General features: G+C 34.7%; 1 long non-coding RNA gene across 1 annotated transcript in view; it reads left to right on the top strand.

Annotated features, from left to right (window-relative positions):
• The first annotated feature begins 14,156 nt into the window (after window positions 1-14,156).
• LOC102009086 overlaps window positions 14,157-20,084 on the top strand; it is a 17,186-nt gene continuing 11,258 nt past the window's right edge. The window contains exons 1-2 of the long non-coding RNA XR_261303.1: window positions 14,157-14,236; window positions 14,913-14,980. This is a non-coding gene — a long non-coding RNA (uncharacterized LOC102009086). The remainder of the gene's footprint in view (window positions 14,237-14,912; window positions 14,981-20,084) is intronic.

Below are 20,084 nucleotides of genomic sequence, written 5' to 3'. Positions count from 1 at the left end.
ATATAATGAAGACAGAACTGTTGAATTTATACATTGATTTTTTTGTGTTAAACACGCCCATTAGTTTTAAAAATTAAATGATTGTGAAACAGTAAAACAGTATGCCTTGTGCAAAAAGTAAGTATGAAATCCTCTAGCTCATCAAAAGTAGTTTCTAGATTGCTTTAATTGGTATTTTGTTTTGAGGGAAGAAACTTGTTTTTATTTCAAAGATAAAAGAATGAAAACATTAACAAACACACATACATTTACAAAATAACACAAAAACAATACAAGCAATGTCCTTTGTTTTCCTTTAGTATTGGGAGTACAATTGCTGAAGTATGACACAAGGGTTTTTTTTTTGTTACACACTAGAAATAAACATGACTAGTTTAGTTTAGTTTAGTTTAAAAATAGTCACAGCCAAATACCATAATACACACCTGTAATATCAGCTCACACGAGGCTGAGGAAGAAGAATCTCAAGTTTAAGATCAGCCTAAGTAATTTAGGAATGCCTTGCGTCATAATTTTTAAAAAGTATATATAAAGAGATGCAGATGCATAGAAAGGTACCTCTGACTTCAATCCCAAGTACTGAAAAGAAAAAAAACAAAAGACAAACAGCTAGACTACATTGTAAATGCCTGTCATCCCAGCTGTTGCGGAGGATGAAGCAGGAGAATGACAAGCTTGAGACCAGCCTACACAATTTAGCGAGAATTTGTCTCAAAATAAAAGGGTTGTGAATGTAGCTCAGTGATAAACTACTTGCTTAGCATATGTGAGGCCCTAGGTTCAATGCACATGTGAAAGCAGGGAAAAAAGGTCTACAAATGTAAACCTTAGGAGTTAGAAGTCTTCTTAAGCAGGTTTCATTAACAGATAACCTTAAAAACTTGGTTAATATGATGAACATACCTTTTACTCTGATGTTTTTTCATGATGTAAAAGGTAAAGTGAAGGATGTTTTCAAATAATTATGCTGTCCCTTATCTATTTTTAAACTAACAAAACTGATAATAAGGAAATAAAATACACCTGCTCCCTCTTTCAGAATTTCTAATTTCATAGCATGTTTTAATTTTATTTTCCACTAAAAATAATTGCAACAAAAAGCATACATACTGGAAGTTTTTCGGTATGTTTAGTGAGATTCTAAAAGCTAAAGGTTGAAAAATGTTAGTTCTTAGCAAAAGAATATAGCATCAAAACTATAAGATATATAATGTAGTGATTTTTATATTTATCCTAATTAACACACCATAGTTAACCAAAACTCAGAATAAACCCTTGTACAGCTGAGGACATTTGCAGGCATTGTTATGAGACATCTCAAAAAATCGGCCCTCTTTTATTTAGGAAAATTTTATCCACTTACAATTTGTATGTATGTGAAAAAAATTAACACTCAATATTTTTTCCTTTGTAAGCCCCCAGTTAAATGTTAATGGACTAGGTTATATTCTTAGCTTGTGATTAAGAATTTGTAATTATCTAATGAGTACAAAAAAGATTAGAGATCTGTGTTTTGTTTCAAATTCTCTTGACACTAATGATTAGAGATTTCCCACTTGATCCTGGGAGGTCGTGAGAGCAGTCTGTGGAGCAAGGACCGATCTCCAGAAGAAAGGGATAGCACACCGCGGGGCCCGAAGACTCGCCCATCTCAGCAGTACAGGAGGTTGCTGGGGCCATAATTCTTTCTTCTTTCATTTTGTCTTTCCAAAAGTTTTACCTCACTTGATCCACGTTTTGCATACAAAAGTAGAAGAAAATTCTGAAAAGAGAAAATATTAACAGACAATAACCTGAGCATAAGGGACAAAGACCTCAACTTTTCATTTCTTTACAGCTGAAGCCTAACTTGGTGGCTGGCACATAACTGGTATTGAATAGTTAACTTTAAATGACATATCAATTTGAAACACGCGTCACCAAGTTTGTGCTGAAACAAAAGCTTTTAAGATTTGAGAATTTATTATACTTTGTATGTGTGTTATTTTAGACTATAATGAGGAAAAACTTTATATGTTTCCATAGTCTGACTTGCCTCCGTCACAACAGTTACCAAAGAGCATTTCTGGCATGTTCAGGGGCTTGAAGGCTCACGTGTATCATCCCAGCTACTGGCGAGCTGCATCCCGGTTTCTTTCCACTGCTTGTTACATCCTAAAATGGCCTATAGTGGACTGCTATGCCTCCTTTTCTTTAATCTTCCCCTAGCACCTAAAAAGGATTTACTCCTCATTCCGTGCTGGCCATACATTTGCATTGCATATAAAGGTTTCAAGATTTTCAATGATAAACAAAAACTTAACTAATTATATTGAGTAATAAAAAAGAATGATAGCTTCAAGTACACTGTCCAACAAAACTATAACAGCTTTGTTTATGTTTGGCCATTATAAAATCTGCAAATTGTAGAAATCCTTGAGACGCTCTCAAAAATAATTTTTTCCTTTGAAACTTTAAATAACAAAAATGGAGCAAGTCTTTCTTAATCAAGAATACTTTTACTGAGACAGATGAAATGTATCACAGATATCATTACTTTTCTTGTCTTAATTGGCAAATAAATATGAGGTTGTGGTTGTATGATATTTTACAATCTCCTCTCCTTTTTTGTGCTAAAATGTTCTTGGATACAGTTGAAAGAAAAATGGCAACATATGGTCCATTAGTTTAAATGAGGTGGGGGAAAACAGGATGGGTTATTAATGATAATAATTTATACCTCCCTTTGTATCTATATTCCCTTGGCCTTGATGAGAATTTGGCAAACCTCACAGTTAGATGAAGTTTAAGGTTAAAGGTTTAAATGTGTCAAATGGATTTTTAGTTCAAAAAGAGAAAGCGAACAAGAATAATACACATTGGATTTCTATGGACTTTGTACTTTTGCAATATATTTCATCTATTAGCAAGTAGCATTTCTTGTGTGGCTTTAAGATATTGAACTAATTTCTTGGAATGTCCTCAGTTTATTTTAAATCAACGGTTGCTTCAAACTTTAATAACTTATAACAGAAATCTGGTATCTTTCTGGGTAATTAGAGGCTAGTAGTCTTTCAGTTAGCAAGGGAACAAACATGGGTGACTGACTAATTAGATATCTATACCTCGTGTGTAACAACTTTTAAAAATAACACCCAAATGAATTTGCATTGACAGCTTTGCAGAAAATAAATTCCAATGTTCTTACAATCTCACATACCTGAAATGCATGGAATAATCTATTCCTTTTGTGAATTCTTGGTCTTTCAATTTTTCTGTCTTTCATTTCTTTTAAAAAAATTCTTAAACTGTAAGTCATCATGCTTATTTTTATGCTGTTTCCTGACTCAGGGCACCTTAATGTGAGTTCTTTTAAAATACATTGTTGTATAAAATATTACCTACCTGCAAAAGACCTCATGGGCTTGAAGTTGTTTTACTATTTTAGCAGTAGTGTCCCTGTTTTTCTAATGACACGGTGAAACATCATAAAGACTCCATTCAGGTTTGGGTGGGAATGGAAAACCTATAACTCCACTACACATATACCCTCTCCCAAGCACACTTTTTTTGCTATTTCATAAAGTATAAGAATGGGCCTGTCCAGGGGCTGGGGATTTAGCTCAGCGGCAAAGCGCCTGCCTGGCAAGCGCAAGGTCGTGAGTTCGGTTGCCGGTACCGGAGAAAAACCAAAAAAAAAAAAAAAAAAGAATGGGCATGTCCTTTAGAGAACTAAAATTTGTTTTAAACAAGTAATTTTTTAAAAAACACCACCAGGGGGCTGGGGATTTAGCTCAGCGGCAAAGCGCCTGCCTGGCAAGCGCAAGGTCATGAGTTCAGTTCCCGGTTCCGGAGAAAAACCAAAAAAAACAAACAAACAAAAAAAAATAAAAAACACCACCAGTTAATATTATTGATAGATTTAATTTTTTTCTATTAAAAGTTCTCATTGTATATGAAGACATAAGTAAATATTTTGTTATTGCAAAAGATCAGGCAGGGACACGCAACTGTGGCTCTTGACCCACCAAGCCTGAACAGCAGTTCAATTTGTCTGTTCCCAGAGCCATTGAAATCACCATTTGTAAACTATTAGATAGAATGTACATATGTCATACAGCTGGAGAAAAGAATGTGTGTTCTTCAGAAAAGCTGACAACTCAGCTGAACATTTAACTCTTTTCCTGACCTTATAGTTAGGTAAAGAAACTAAAATATTAAAATAAATAAGGAATCCTAATCACTTCAAAATGTAAAAGATATACATTGTTCTTAGCTAAGTGTGACATTTAGAAGGTATGCTACAACACTGGCAGCTTCTTTCAAGTACAATGGTATTATGATGAATTTGACAGAATTAAGACTAAGATATGGGTTCTGCTTTTTCCATGTCTGGTTGCTGCTCTTCCTTTGGGGTCAAGAAAACACTCTTCTGGTACCAAAAGGTTAAATGAACTATGCAAAATGGTTATAATCAGTAATTTCAATAACACAGTGTCTTGTTCTTTAAAATATAAAACAGGTGCTGGGGATTTAGCTCAGCGGCACAGCACCTGCCTGGCAAACGTGAAATCATGACTTCAATTCCCAGTACCAGGAAAAATAAAATAAAATAAAATAAAAAATTAAAATATAAAACAGATGACTATGAAAATTGGTGATTAAACTTAGCAAGTTTTCAAATTAATAAATGAATCTTAAGCTATTCTGTAATTGAACAATTTGTTCCTTATGCTATGTAATGACTACTTCCTTTACCAAGATGGACGTCTATAGTAGCTGAAGGCTTACCTGTACACTGATGATGATAAATGTCTGAAAGCACTGGTAGCAAAAGCAGACATCAGGTTTACGATATTGTCAACTACTGACAATAACAGCAGCTTGGAAAATGAACAGGAATTATCGCACATCACAGCCACTTAGTAACTCCAATGTGGAATCTTTCCTAATGTTATGTAATATGTACAAATGTAAAGTGGAGTGAGTAACAAGATGGATAATCAAGCAGTCATTCAGTTTCCTGCAAAATATTTCCTCTCACTTTCTTAAGTTTTGGGAATAGAAACGTTAAAGAGAATTGCATTTTCCATATACTTTCTATCATTTTGTGCATGTTGAGATTTTTAAGTTGCATTTTAGTAAGAAAAACAAAAATAATTGCCTTACACTTTGGCATGGAAAGTGTAATATTAGCAGGTGAAAATGGAAAGAATTTCTAGTTGACATTTTCACTGTGCTCTTTTGCAAAGAATGGAAAATCAATTAGACTGCAACATGTACATGGCAGAAGTTCATTAGAATCAGCGAAAGCAGATTTTAAGAATCAGAAGGCATATTCTTCAGTTTTGATTGAGCTACTTAATGGTGAGATTTTGGAAAGACATCAAAATCCCTGTAAAACCAAAAGGTATAATGTCTTCTACCCTGTCTCAGAGGATTATAAGGATCAAAATAAAAAATACAGTGACAGATACTGATAAAATGGCCCTATACGCTATTAAATGTATAACAAAATCAAGATATTATTAGCTGATTTTTTAAAAGCTAAGACTTCAAATAATGTAACTAATAAAAATGTATGGTGTTACTTTTATTCTAGATCACTTATTTATGTAATATTTGACATTGTGACAATTAACTATCTGTCACATACCATGCTGAGTGCTTACAGTTAACTTATCCGTGTGAGAGAGATCAATTTTATTCCTATTTCAAAGATGGGGGAACCAAAGCAGAGACTAGATAGGCAACTTGTTAAAGGCCAAACTATACAAACTGAGTAAACTTGATCTGTAAATCCAAACTTCAGTGTGTTCCAAAATCTAAAACATTACAATCAACATGATACTATAGATATAAAATTTCACAGCTTCCCTCTTACACTGGGTCAGAGTCCAAATTTTAGGTAAACTAAAAATACAAATAATTTGCATGGAGTGACTTTCCATCTGTGTATAAGAAGTGTATGAAGCATAAATGAATTTTGTGTTTAGACCTGGGTCTCACTCCCCATAGTCCCTTATAGTGTATATACAAAGAATAGAAATTGTGGAAAAATTAAAATCTCAAACAATTTTAGTCCCAAGTATTTCAGATAAGGAATACTTACCCCACAGGAAGTGATGAAGCTAGGTTTCAAACATGTAGGTTGGCTACTCTGACTATAACCAAAGCACCCCATATTTTGCTTGCATTTCACAAGAGATAATTTCCCTTTTTTTGTCTTCTTGAGACAGGGTTTCACTATGCAGGTCAGGCTGACCTGGAACTCACAGCAATCCTCCTTCCTTAGCCTCCCAAGTCCTGGGTTTACAGATGGGCCCCACCACACCCAGCACAGGACACAAATGTTAAGAAGAGGTCTGAAAATGAGAAAGAAAGTTCAGGAGACTTAGAACAGAAGAGAACCCAGACACAATACTAGGAGATGAGGAAGACATTAATATACTATTTTGTGAACTGTATGAACTTGGGAACTTTCCTGAACCCCAAATTTTTTTGTGATTTTGAAAGAGGAGGGGTAACTTTTTGCTCCATTAGGTAGGGACTTATAAGCCTTACATTAAAACTAGAAAATTTTTGAGAAAGTGAAATGACTCTTCTTGTATCCACCAAAGAAATGAGGATCTTGATCAAAATGTCACCCCAAAATCCAGAGAGACAGATTTGTTTAAAGAGGTACAGACTAGATCAACCTACCTGGATTGGACATCTCCATAGTCCAGGAGCTAACAGAGTACTAACGTGTCAATTTTGGAGAACTGCTGGGGACTACCCAGAGGATCGAAAACTTCCAGGCACACCAGGCTTGGAGAAGCTCTGCATTGTTCTTGGAGACTCCCACCAGGAATCAAACCATGTGACTACCTGCGAAGACCTCCTGTGGCTCTCAAAAGGAAGGAGAAGAATTGCTGAGAATGCTCTGAACTTTCTCCAAGGGGAAAAAGACTGCATTTCCCTAGTTGTGAAAGGAGATCCTCCTCTCTGCACACTCCCCAGCCTTTCTGTTTCATCTAAAGGAAATATAAAAAGAAATCATAAGGCAGGGAAACAGTAGGCATCAGAGCTTCCAAAATATACAGTGGAAATGCTGAAGTCAGAGGAGGGAAGGGAGTGAAGGGGAAAAACAATCTGTATCACTGGAAAACCAGTTCTTAATGTTACAGTCCTGAAACATATTAATAAGACAGAGCTGGGAGGTCAGAGAATGCTCTCATCTTCCCAAGTTTTCCACCACAATAAGACTCTAGCCATGTGATCAGCAGATCAGAGTGGAGAGACTGAGCTTGTTTTGATGAAGAACACTTAGGCTACTTCAAATAGCCCAGTAAGTAGATAAAAACACACTATAATCTAATCAAAGGGAGATGGGATAACTATTAACTTCAAGCAAGGCCAACTTCAAAATAAAAAATTATTGGCAATAAAGACAAGGAAGAAATAATGATGATGAGGTCAATTTATTAAGACATAGCAACCCTCCAATATTAATACTTAACCAGTATTGGATATTTATTAAGCATCAAAATACATGAGTCAAAAACTTATGGAACTGAAAGTATAAGTATAATTCACTGTTACAATCAGAAACTACAGTATCCCTCTATGAGTAACTAGTAGATCTGGCAGGCTGGAAAATCAATAACATGATGACAGCAGACCTGAATTTCCTCAAGCTCAGCTTCCTCTAACGGCCATTCAACTAGTCCATTCACTGACAGCAGAATACACAGTTTTAAATTCATGAAAAACAAAAATCACATTCACCATAAGACACACTTTAACAAAATTACAAAATATAACTTTCACAACTATGTTTTCAGACCATAAAGGGAGATGAAGCACAGTATCACAAGGTCTGTTGTTCAAATTTGATTCATTTTAATTTTCCAAATTTCCCTTTTTAAATTGAAGTCTGTTTCTCTACATTTCCTTTTGTTCTACCTTTCTTCAGTCTTTTGTAGTCATAAATAATAAGTGTTTTATTCTCTTTAAAAGTCAGCCCTCCAGATATTTGAAGGCATGCCTTCATCAGAAGTTTTGTCAATAATAAATATATTCAATTTATTTGATTGTTATGTAATTCTGCCTTTTAAACTTCCCAATCTCTTGGTGTGTTTTGCATACATGGTCAAGCTGGCTGGTAGCCCCTTAAAATATTCTGTGTGCAGAATGAAATACATCTGATGGAGGATATTTCCAGTTAAAATAGCAGTTGAACATACAATTTTATTACCTTTTAGTTAAATAACAAATAATTCAAAAGAAGAGACCTATACTATTCAATGAGATAATTTTGCCCTTAAATTTAAGCGGAATAAACATAGAAAATTTCTCTAGCTTGTATGACAACTTAATGATAAGCCTAAACAAAACCATGTTTTTGGTCTCTTATTTACTCACGTCCTCATTAAAATTTACTAGTTACTATGTTTTATTACCATAAACGTTATGATGCCATTTAAACATGGAGCACACAGTAGGACGCCATACCTTCTTGCATAAAACCCTAACCTCACCCCTGGACTCAGGTTTCATTTGTATGTACTAGTGGGACCGCACTGATCAAATTAAATAAACAAATAAGAAAAGGCTGTGAAACAATACACAATTTTTCCCCAGTGAATATCCCCCCTTCAATTTGCCCTCTTTATCTGTGCCCATAAGCGTGAGCAATCTCACTGTTTTCTGTCAGAAGTGAGACATCTAAGGCTCAGACAAGGCAAGAAGGCTTCTAACTTTGTTCCATGTAAACAGAAATTTGATGACAAAGAAGATTTTGGCTGCTGGTTCAATCATTTTGAAACTCCAAGCGTGTGAAATTTTTCTGGTAATTTAATCATAATATCTTTGGCGAACTTTTCAGTTACCTTGCAGTTTCTAAAAATTTCATGCAGATAAAATTCTTAAGACAACTTCAAGAAATTAAATCATGGATGGAAATGGAATGTTACAGAGTACTGCAGATGAGAAAATAAAACCTAACAACTGATAGGTAGTATATTTTAAGTTATATGCTTTCCCTCAGAGTATCATATTTATCTGGATCATAAATCACAGTCGTGGAATGTTCAAAAGGGCCAAATTTAAATTAACAGAGTAATTGGGACTTTTAAGCCCTCCAGTAATTGTCATAGATATCTATATAAAAATAAACATTTCTCAGACATATATCAAAATGCTACAAAGACAAAAAGAGCAGCTTTGATTACATAATTAGGCATTAGATGTTCTGGAAGAGTTAACCAAAATTGGTAAAAAGTATCTGAGTGTTTTCATTTAGGCTTATAACTGAAAGGATATAAAATATTTTTACTGTTGTGTTGTTTATCCTAACCAAAAGTTTTTCAGCCCTTTAGGATGAAAAAGGTTAAAATGAAATTGTTTATATGTCTGTGTCTTATTTCATTTTATGCTTCGATAACAGAATAAACCAGACTAGGTCATTTATAATGAACACCAACATATTTAGTTCATGATTTTGGACTTTGTGAAGTTCAAGTTTGAAGAGTTGTGCACTGAGGCTCTTCTGGCTACATCTTAATATGGGCAAGGGAATCAAACAGGTAAGAGAGAGCAAGAGAGGACTCTACATTCTGGATAATGAACTATTTCTCTAATACAGGCATTAACCCATAATCACTTCTTGAAAGTCCTACCTTCAAAAATGGGTGTTCATACTAAATGTCTAGCATATAAATTTGGAGAACTAGTTCACCCGCTCCCTCCCCTAATTTTAGCTGGCAGTTACTTGAGCCCACTCATACCATACCTTCTGCTTCTCCTTAAGGTCTGAGAATGATATCACACTCTGAAAATATTCACCCGCTGCCTATCTTTTCCAATCACTCCTACAACATAGAGAAAGCTCAAGGCAGAGGAAGACCTTCCCTGGAAGAGGAAAACAGGTAAGAGCCCTAAAAATTCCATTTCTATTTGCTGTGAGATAATATTATATCTCTTCTCATCATATGAAAAGAAATTTCTCCTTTCTTCTTGCCTACCATAGGCAATTCAGGTCCACATTTGGAGGATTTCACATGGTGAATCTAAAACTTTTGATTGTGTGTTCTGGTGTCCCCTGAAGCTATCATTGGGACATGAACACCAAGTTAGGCAACAGATATTGATTAAATTAGTATTAGGAATTTAGGTACAACAGAGTCCATCATATCTGACACACTTGCAATCATTGATAAGCTCATTATATAAGGAAATTAAATCTAGAAGCAATGATAGAGTCATAATTTATACATTTAATTTTAACTTTAACCAGAAATGCTTGCTCATTCTGCATTGTAGGAATAAGGACACAGTATTACTTGAAGAATGGGTCTACTATTTGCATTTCTCACCACTGTTTTCATTTTTGTTTTTATATCAACTCTTGGTGAAGTGCACAGTTAACTACTGCCAGTTTGGATTTTTTAAAGGAAAAAACAGAGAATTTCAAAATTTTTAAATGCAAAATCTTTCTATCCTCCTTCCCCAATGCTGTGAGCATTCATTCAATCTTTTTTGCAATAACCTGTTTCTAAATCTTCCAAACACTTGGGCAAGCACTCTACCACTGAGCTAAATCTCAGCCTTATAATTATTCAATTTACATTCATCTTTTACTGCTATGTAAAATATTTTTACTAAATGTCATTAATACAACAAATACAACTAGCGTAAAGTTTGAAAACATCCTACTAACTTGTACTTAGCATATTTTTAAAGTGATAAGAACAGAAAAGTAAAAATTTCAAGGTGCTATGAATTCTAGTCAACATATTTATAATTAAAGTAGGGGGATTCAGTTCATTCTGAAGCTGTCTAAGTATGCACCTTTTAAACCAATTTATTTTGCAGTTATCAAAGTCCTCTGTTTATGTAAAGATCTGAAAATGATTTAAATTATTTGCAATATGATCACATCTCTTAGGGCAAAACTTGACCCACATTTCAATCTCTACATTAAAGTAACTATAAATTTTTCAGTTTGGAATTTAATGTGAGGAAGTAAAGAAAGATACAATAGAAAATGAGCAGGAAAAGAATGATTTAAATTTCAATTCCATCCATAAGCAGCTTTTGAAATAGTAAATTTAAAATATTATCTCACAAAATTGATATGAAAGAATAAAGATATTACATATCCTAAATAGTGTGTTTTATCATTCAAAATTATCCATATATATTTTTAAAATAGTATTACTCTGCAATTTAAATTTCCTAGCAGATTATAGAATTATTTATTAATTTAATAAATTAATTATTTATTTGTTTAATTATTTGTTTAATTAATCAATTTAATTAATTATTTAATTAATTTAATTAATTATTTGTTTAATTATTTATTATATCAACATTACAAATAGATAACTTGAAAACCAGTAAGAGCTACCTATCAAAATTATTCCACAGTAACACAAAATTTTGAAACCAGCTCTGAATACAAATATAATAGAAATACTTCAATAAATATTTTTAGTATTGAATATTTTTTGTTACAATGAAATAAACTAAATAAGCTTAACTTACCATACCACATATTGGTACAAGAGTCTGATGTTTGATTACTTGGAATTTACAATTGGATTAACCATTCTACATTTCAGTCATAACATTTACATTAGTTCTTTTCCAGCACTCCATTTATGCTCATGCACTGTAAGTAGGAACATTCATTCCATTGCATTATATATGTTGGTAAACTCAAGGCCCAAAAATGAAGTTAATAGTGCTTCCATTGTAAGTCTTTTATCACATCTCTGCACATCAGATTTCAAAAAACCAAGGACTCATGTTGAAATTGGCTAATAACCAAACTACTCACTGTCAAATTAACTGTTCCCATCTGAGGTGATAAATAGCGAGTTCATAGCTGTAAACCACGGTGTATGAAAAATAGCTCATTGACATCTGTTCTTAACATCTGGCTTTGTAATTGATGCGCCAAAGCAAATAGGAGATGCAATTCCATTTTACCTCTCAAAAATTAGCTTTTTTTTGATCATTTATGTCTGAATTGAATGCCTGTGTAGCATCAATAAAATGAAAGGACTCACTGTTATATTAATAAAGGCCAACCGTTCAGGTTCAAGCATGCTTGATTTACACTAACCCTTTATTGAGTAATATCTCAGTACCAGCAACTTCGTGAGACAGTCTTAATGCAAACCCTCCCTTCGGAAAAACAAAGCAAGGCTACGTTCTTAATTCCCTATCCCAGCTCTTCAGGAGAAACAGTGTCTCATTAATTTAAAAAGTAAAAAATACACACAGAGACATATATTATAAATTTTATATAATATAGTTAATATACTCTGTATATTATAAATTTGATATATACCTCATATATTACATTTTTCTTAAAGAGCTTATTATACAAAGACTTGTTTAAATCAATTATGTATTCATTTTTCACAAGCAATATGGTAGAACTATTTTTATAAAATTTTGAACACGCAATATAAAATAAATACCATATACAAATTCACAGTGATTATCTTTACTCCGCTATTACTACATACATAACAATAATGTGATTACATACACATGAGAATAAAAGCAAGTTAAAGAAAGTGTTGAAAACAATTATACTGGTAATTAACATGCTTGTGCCAGTAATAAATATGGATATAACCTTTAAAGAACTCAAAAGAATAATTGCTTAATATGCCTCACTAATAATATGCCTGAGTCACTCAGAAATAATTTATAGATTTTAAAGTGATTCAATGAATTGAATTATCCTAATTTTGCATGACAACATCTGTTTTCTCAGAAAATAGACAATGGAGCATTCAAACCGTAACTTTATCAAACCACAAACTTTTGGTCTAACAAGTTTATAAGCATGACTAAATGGTCAAAGTAGTGAACAGCTTATGATCTTTATTAGTCCTGCTCTTTCATGTAAATGATTGAAATTATTCTTTTATCAAGAGCTTGCAGTGTGCTTAACTTGCCAAGCCCCATGCCAGTACGAAAGGATACAAAGCACAAAATGAAAAGGATACAAAGCACAAACTTCGTGGGACTGCGGTAAGCAAACTAACAGTTGCCTGTAGTGGAATAACTGTCAGCAACAGGAAGCACAAGTCTCAAGTGCATACACAGAAGGAGCACGAACTCAAAGGAGAGGGCAGAAAGACTTCTTGAAGGAACTAGTGAGGAGGAAAACAGGTTTGTTAGAAGAAATGCAAGCCTGAACACCCCAAATGGAGGCCAAAAGGATGTAAAATAGCTGACTAAATGCGCCTAGTTCTGCTTCTGTAGCCACGCTTGCTTGCTTGCTTGCTCCTGCCCAAAACCTCTACATAAGACACCCCCAACAAAGGCTCTGGCTCAGATCTTTGGGGAGCTTATCACCCCTGAGCCCTGCTGGAGTATGAAAGTTTGGTTCCCTTCACCTCTCCAAGTGCTGCTTGGTTTCTTCACTTCCAGTAAATCTAAAACTACTGGAAGATCTAGTTCTCTGAAAGGGGAAACTGGCTGTTCTGGTCCCTTGTGCCACCAGCTTGGAGTCTGGAGAGCAGCTACCAGAGGCCCTTCCCAGAAACACAAGACAGCAGCCTTCCGCATCCTTGGCAGGACCTCCTTCACTGGGAAAGGGTGGCCGACAAGCACTCCGGCACCCTCCTGATCAGATTAGGTGGAGATGGGCATACGTCTCCTGTTGGATCTTCTAGGTAAGGTGCCAGGGCAATCTCAAGTGAGGCCCATTCAAAGATGGTAGGGGAGTCTGATCACTTCCCAAGGTCTTAAACTAGAGACCTCAGTCAGGGGTCTCCCATAAGGGAGGAAGAATGTTATAACCTCTGAAACACTGTGTGAGCGAACAAGAACATATTTGTGGCTCCATAGTGCAAGCTACGGAGTCTGAGTGGGCCCTGACCTGCATTTCTGTGATGATGTCTAAAGGCACAGTGGTGATTCATCCTTTGTAATAGGGAACTGACCGGGCCCAGGTTTATATGAGTACACCTTAGCCAAGATGTGCCAAAGACATAATTACCAATTAATTTTACTATTAATTACTTTTTACTTCACTTATTTGTTTTTACAATTGATGTATGATTACAAAAATAAAAACATAGATTATTGTGAATGTACACTTTTTACTTGGAAACAATATTACATTTAAATCTTTTTATTATTTATTCATTGTTAATTCCCTCTATTGTTAGAATAGGAAAACAAAGAAGGAAATGAATGTCAAAACTGTCCATTAAAGATAAAAGGAAGGCCAACAACAGAAGAGTGGGTAAGTAATTACTGACTTTGTAATTTTGTAGTATTTAATTGAGAACATAATAAATAAGTGTCGTATATTCTTTCACAATACTTGCTCAGATATAGCTGTAACAGAGAGAAAATCAGGCATCATGTTAAAATTTCCAATGATTACTTTTGAAATTAAATTTACTACCATAGTTTATCACCAAACCCATAAACAGAATCTGACAGGCATCTACCAAGAAGTGAACTTTTGCCAGGAGCTTTGTACCCTAGAGTATGATGGAGACTCAACGTTCAATGAAGATCAAGTAGTCAATGTCCTCATTTTGCATAGTTTTTTGGTGCAAAAGAATAGCAGCACATTATAAAGCAGAGATTTTATAAGAATTTTCATTGAAAAAAATAGTACAAATAATAATCCATAAGAGGTAAAACAACACAGAAAGAGAGAGAGAGAGAGAGAGAGAGAGAGAGAGAGAAAGGAGAGAGAGAGAAAGAAAGGGAAGGGGAGAAAGAGGGGCTAGATAGAAAGGACACTTTCCAAGACACAGAACCTTAAGAACATTGGATGCTTTACTGAATGCAGGCAATCACATTCACAAGTAGACCCCTCTCTCTCTGTGCCTTCTACCTGGAAGACTATTCTTGTTCCCTGCTCTTTTCTCTCTGTCTGATTCTTTCCCTCTCATCCTGCTTCCCAGTTGCCCTGTTCTTGAGAGGACTACATGACAACAGTGTGAAAGAACGCCAGCCCACAGACTTTCATGAAGTAAGCGCCTTTTGTCCCAGAACAATGGAAATCAGCCACAACCTTTTAAAGATGCATTTCTATTATTTCCCATATACCCATAATTTTGTTATTTTCCTTTGCATTTCCTTAGTCCAATGTTCATCTCAACCAGGCTAAATATTCATTGAATATTTATGCTGCAACATGAAATTGCAGTTTCTCAGTGTCAAGATTACTGTACATGTTTCAACCTACTTAGAACCATATTTATTTCTAGTTAATGGACACCTTAAATGTAATTCTTAACACTCAACATTAAAACTTCAATTCATATTTACAAAAAAATACTAAATAATTAAATACTAAAACTTCAATGAATAGTTAATTTATCAAAGTTCACTTGTTCTCTCTATCTTCATGTAATTATACAGTTACATAATTAATTACAGAAGTTAAATTTAAGAAGTTGTATGTGAAAGCTTTGGAAGACTCCAAAGCTTACACATTAAGGGCTTGTGCCCAGTACCGCAGTGTTCAGAGTGGAACTTGAGGAGGTGACTGGTTCAAGATGGTGCTAACATCACCAACAGTCCATGAACGAGTTCATAGCTGCATCTTCTGTCAGGGTAGGTATGTCACTGGGGGTGTAACCTGGAAGACTCTTCTTGTCCCTGGACCTCCTCTCTCTCTCTCTCTCTCTCTCTCTCTCTCTCTCTCTCTCTCTCTCTCTCTGTCTCTGATGCTTTCCCTCTTACCCTTCTTTGCACTTGCCATGTACTGGTCCTCTCTGGCTCCGCGATGCCCTTCTGCCATGATGCTTCTGTATTGCCACAGTCCTAAAACAATGAGCCAGCTGAGGGCAGACTGAAATTTTGGAAATCATAAGTCTACATAAATCCTTTCCCCTCAAGTTGCTCGTTTTGGGCATTTTATCCCAGAAATGAAAAGGTAACCTGGTTACCTACATGAACCTGCTCTAAAGATAAAGATAGTGATACTACCACTGCCAAGAAACTAAACATGAGCCATAACGTGAAGTAGTGTTTAGGATCCTTCCTTGATTAGCCAGTGTAAAAAAGTGTGGTCCTGGTGTAACATTTGGATGCAGTATTTAATAAAGCATAGGCATTACGAACAAACCGTGTATTCCTTGATTATTCCTGAGGAAGTACACTACTTCACACTTGTACTGATGTTGCCAGACTTCATGACTCAGTCACTGGCTTGGACTCTGTGCAGCTGGACCCATAAGTAGTGAACAGCTTTGGCTCAAGATGCCTTGGCTCTAGGTATGTGGCCAGGCTTTGCGTCTGCCAAAATGTCTCACTCTTCTATTTTCAGCAGAATGTGTGAACATTAGTGCCTCAGCCTGTTTCCTCCTGCCTCAGGCAGCAAACATTTAACAAGGTGTTTCCCTGAGTATTGTTCACAGGGGCTTTCATACATGGCCTGGGGAAATAGAACTTGGAACAATAGTTTTGGAAAGCAATTTGGCAATCTTCATTAACCGCCTTAGTATTATCTTTGCACTTTGACCCAAATAAATTCATTTAGGGGTTGGGGATTAAGCTCAGCCGCACAATGCCTGCCTGACAAGCACAAGGTCATGAGTTGCATTCCTGGTACCAGAAAAACAAACAAACAAACAAACAAACAAACAACAACAACAACAAAAACAAATAAATTCACTTACAGGAATCTAGGAGAAAAAAATATATATATAAATATAGAGAGAGATAATAGATATCTACAAAATGGTTTTTTCACAGTGCTTATCAAAGCTCTTCATAATAAAGAAAAGTGAAAATGAAACCAAATCTCTCAAAATAAGCAGAAGGTTAAAATTAATCTGAAATATTCATGTGATGACATGTTGAGCAGCCATTAAAAATGAACAAGTATGAAACTCAGGAAAAAGTATAAGTGATAAAGATAAAAAAGTTATTTCAACTATGTAAAAATATACATAGGAAGATTCATAAAACAGAAATTCTTCAAAATACCATAGAATATGTGGCCAGACATGATAATTTAATGTTTGATTCTTTATTTCTTTAAGATTAATTGTTTTTTCCAAAAACTATAAATAGCGACAAATGTGGGCAGAGACCTTTTTTTTTCTCTAAATTATTTTTCCTTACCTCCAGAAGTGAAGGGATACTTTCTACTCATCCAGGTCCTCCCAAGGGTCTGTCTAAAGGTGGGTAGTTTATCTTCATTGGATTATTTGCTCCTGAAGGTCAACTAACAGGCGACATGTGGAAGTGAATTACTATTAGCACATTTGTCTTTCTCTTGTTGCCTACACTCATTGACCAGAGCAAAGTTGCTATTTATTCTTTACTGTATCATATTGGCATGAATCATCTTGATATTTACTCTCTTGTCTCATTTTCAAGGGATGAAACTGCAGAAGTAACTTCAAGAAGTCATTCAAGTAATCATTTGTTAATTTTTATCAACAATACAAATATCCATTTAGAATGGAAGTATCTACTGAACCAGAACCTTATCTGTCAAGTATTCATAAAGCTGTAAAAACACTCTTTTGGAATGTGTATGGTTTTCTATCTTCCAAACCTTGGACTCTGTCCTGATTTTTCTTGCATAGTTAAGGCAGAAGATAGTGAAACAAAGAGAGAAAAGATATTTTATATGTGTGTGTGTGTGTGTGTGTGTGTGTGTGTATAAAATTATTCCTTAGACAACCAAAAAATTATCAATCTTAAGTTTCTACCAATCAGAGGTAATATGAGATTTTGGTCTTCTCATGTAATACATATATTATCTAAATATACAGATGACAATCTGTTATTAATAGCTATTAAAGAAGTAAAATGATACAATTGTGTTAGCTTTTCTGTTGCTATGAAGAAGTGCTTGATACCAACAATTTGAAAGAGAAGAGATTTATTTGGCTTACAGCTTCAGAGGATTCAGTGCTTGGTTAGCTGCCTCCAAGCAGAAACATGGCAGAAGGGCATGACAGAAGAAAGCTGCTGCACCTATGGCACCAAGCAAGCAGAAAGAATAAAAGAGTTGTAGACAAAAATATAGCTTTCATGTCAGCCTCCAGTAATCTACCCACTAAGAACACAGGCAACTGTGAACTCATTGATGGATTAATCCACTGATGGGTACAGGGCCCCTAGGATCCAACTACCCCAAAGCCTTGCCTCTGAATACATGAGACTTTTGAAGGGCGTTTTAGATCTAAACCATAACAACAGCATTTTAAATTATAATATTAAATAGAATTAAGCAATTATATATATGATGAAGTAACTTAGAAGATTTAATTCTCCCTATTAGTTCATATTAATTATACAGAATATTGAGTCTACTGTGACATTTTCATATGTATAATCAGAACGTGATACACTTTGATCATATCCACCATCCTCTTGCAATCCCTTTCTGGTCCCCTAATCCCTTTACTATTTTCTCATAGTCTTCTTAGGAGACAAATTTAATATCCCTGTAAAATTTGAAAGTAAACCTGTTTAATTAAAATATATACATCTAATTATAAAAACAGGTATAAACATTTTACATAAAAACAAACTATTTCAAGGACAATTGCACAAGTTAGTGCTGTTATTCTCTGTTTGTAGAATTGGTTTCTTTAAAATGTATTTTAGGTCATTCTGAATATACCCTTGAGATTCAGAAATTTCCTGCTTTCATATGTTAACACTATTAACAATATCACAAGAATTTATGATAAATAGAAAATTCTTATTTCTTATTTTTAACATTAATTTTATTTTTTATCTTTAATTTTAAAATGTCACAATAGCAGCAAAGAAATATTTCTCAGAATAAAAGAAAAAGCACCCATAGCTTAATCACTTTCATATACCTTCGCCTTCTTAAGTAGGCAGAATTTTTTGTGCAATTCCATCTAATGCCCATTCTCTTTTCATTTCTCATATAAATATTCAAGAAAAATTTGATTTCATAGAAGATAAAGTGGGAGGTTTTTATTTCATTGAGGAATTTTTAGAAAATCAAGTAAATTGTGTGTGTGTCATACCCTCACATCACTCAATTCTAAAAAACTACTTAAAATTCTACTATTGTACTATTTTACTCTAAGGTTAATCACATTCACCAAGATATTTCTGCACTTTGTGATTGTCATCATATATTGTAAAACTCTAATGTCCAATTTTTCTAGGTTTCCATGATTCCTTCCCCAACCCTGTCCCTTAAACTAACTAGTTATATTCTATACCTAGTGTCCATTAGATAGAGGTCCCTAAAGTCTTCCTTCATTTCTAATATTTAGAATCACTTTACATTCCAGGGTCTGGGGATTTAGCTCAGCAGCAAAGCGCCTGCCTGGCAAGCACAAGGTCATGAGTCCGATTCCTGGTACCGGAAGAAAAGACAAAAAAAAAAGGATAGAATCACTTTACATTCCATTTCCATATCTTTTCAATCTCTGGACAGTTTAGCTCTGCACTGGTATTTCTGTTTCTTCTTGGACTGAGTAACTGTTCTATTTTTTTTGTGGCTTAAACACCCTAAAAATGTGCAATTTAGGCAGGGCTAAGATGTATCTATTAATTTCCATTCTGTAGTGTCTCACACATCATTTGTTTTCACTCTAATGACAGGGAGATAAAATATCAAAGAAGTGGCCAAAAGTTAGATTTTCTTTGTGCTTTCTGACGGTCTCTTTGTGTGTTTGCTACACAATTTCTGTCCATTTTGCTGGCCTTAGGTAGAAACACTTATTCCATTTATCTAGATCTCCAAGAACCAGAGTTGCAAGAGGCCTAGAACAAAACTCCAGTTTCCACTTACGTCGCTTATAAGTTTTCGGAGTCATGCCTCTTTAATCTATCTATTATGTAAGTCATTATCATCCCAGGTTCAAAGCGAAGGTAAGTAAACACTGCTGCATAGCTAGTAGTTAAGAACAAAGAATTTCCAACCCTCCTAATCTATCACATTGATAGGTTCTAGCTTAGTTTATCAAGTACACTAGGGAGAACATTCCTACTTCAACTAGATCATCTATATATTATAGAATTTCAAATATATATATATTTTCTAACACAACCCATAAAGACACTCAGAAAAGAGGACTTCCAGAATTGCTTCAGAAAGAGGCAAGAATGATGGGATAAGTGTG

This window comes from Chinchilla lanigera, unplaced genomic scaffold, assembly GCF_000276665.1.
Source record: "Chinchilla lanigera isolate Chin_1 unplaced genomic scaffold, ChiLan1.0 scaffold00027, whole genome shotgun sequence".
NCBI lineage: Eukaryota > Metazoa > Chordata > Mammalia > Rodentia > Chinchillidae > Chinchilla > Chinchilla lanigera.
The sequence above is the reverse complement of the archived record's forward strand: the minus strand, read 5'-3'. Positions and strand labels throughout refer to the sequence as shown.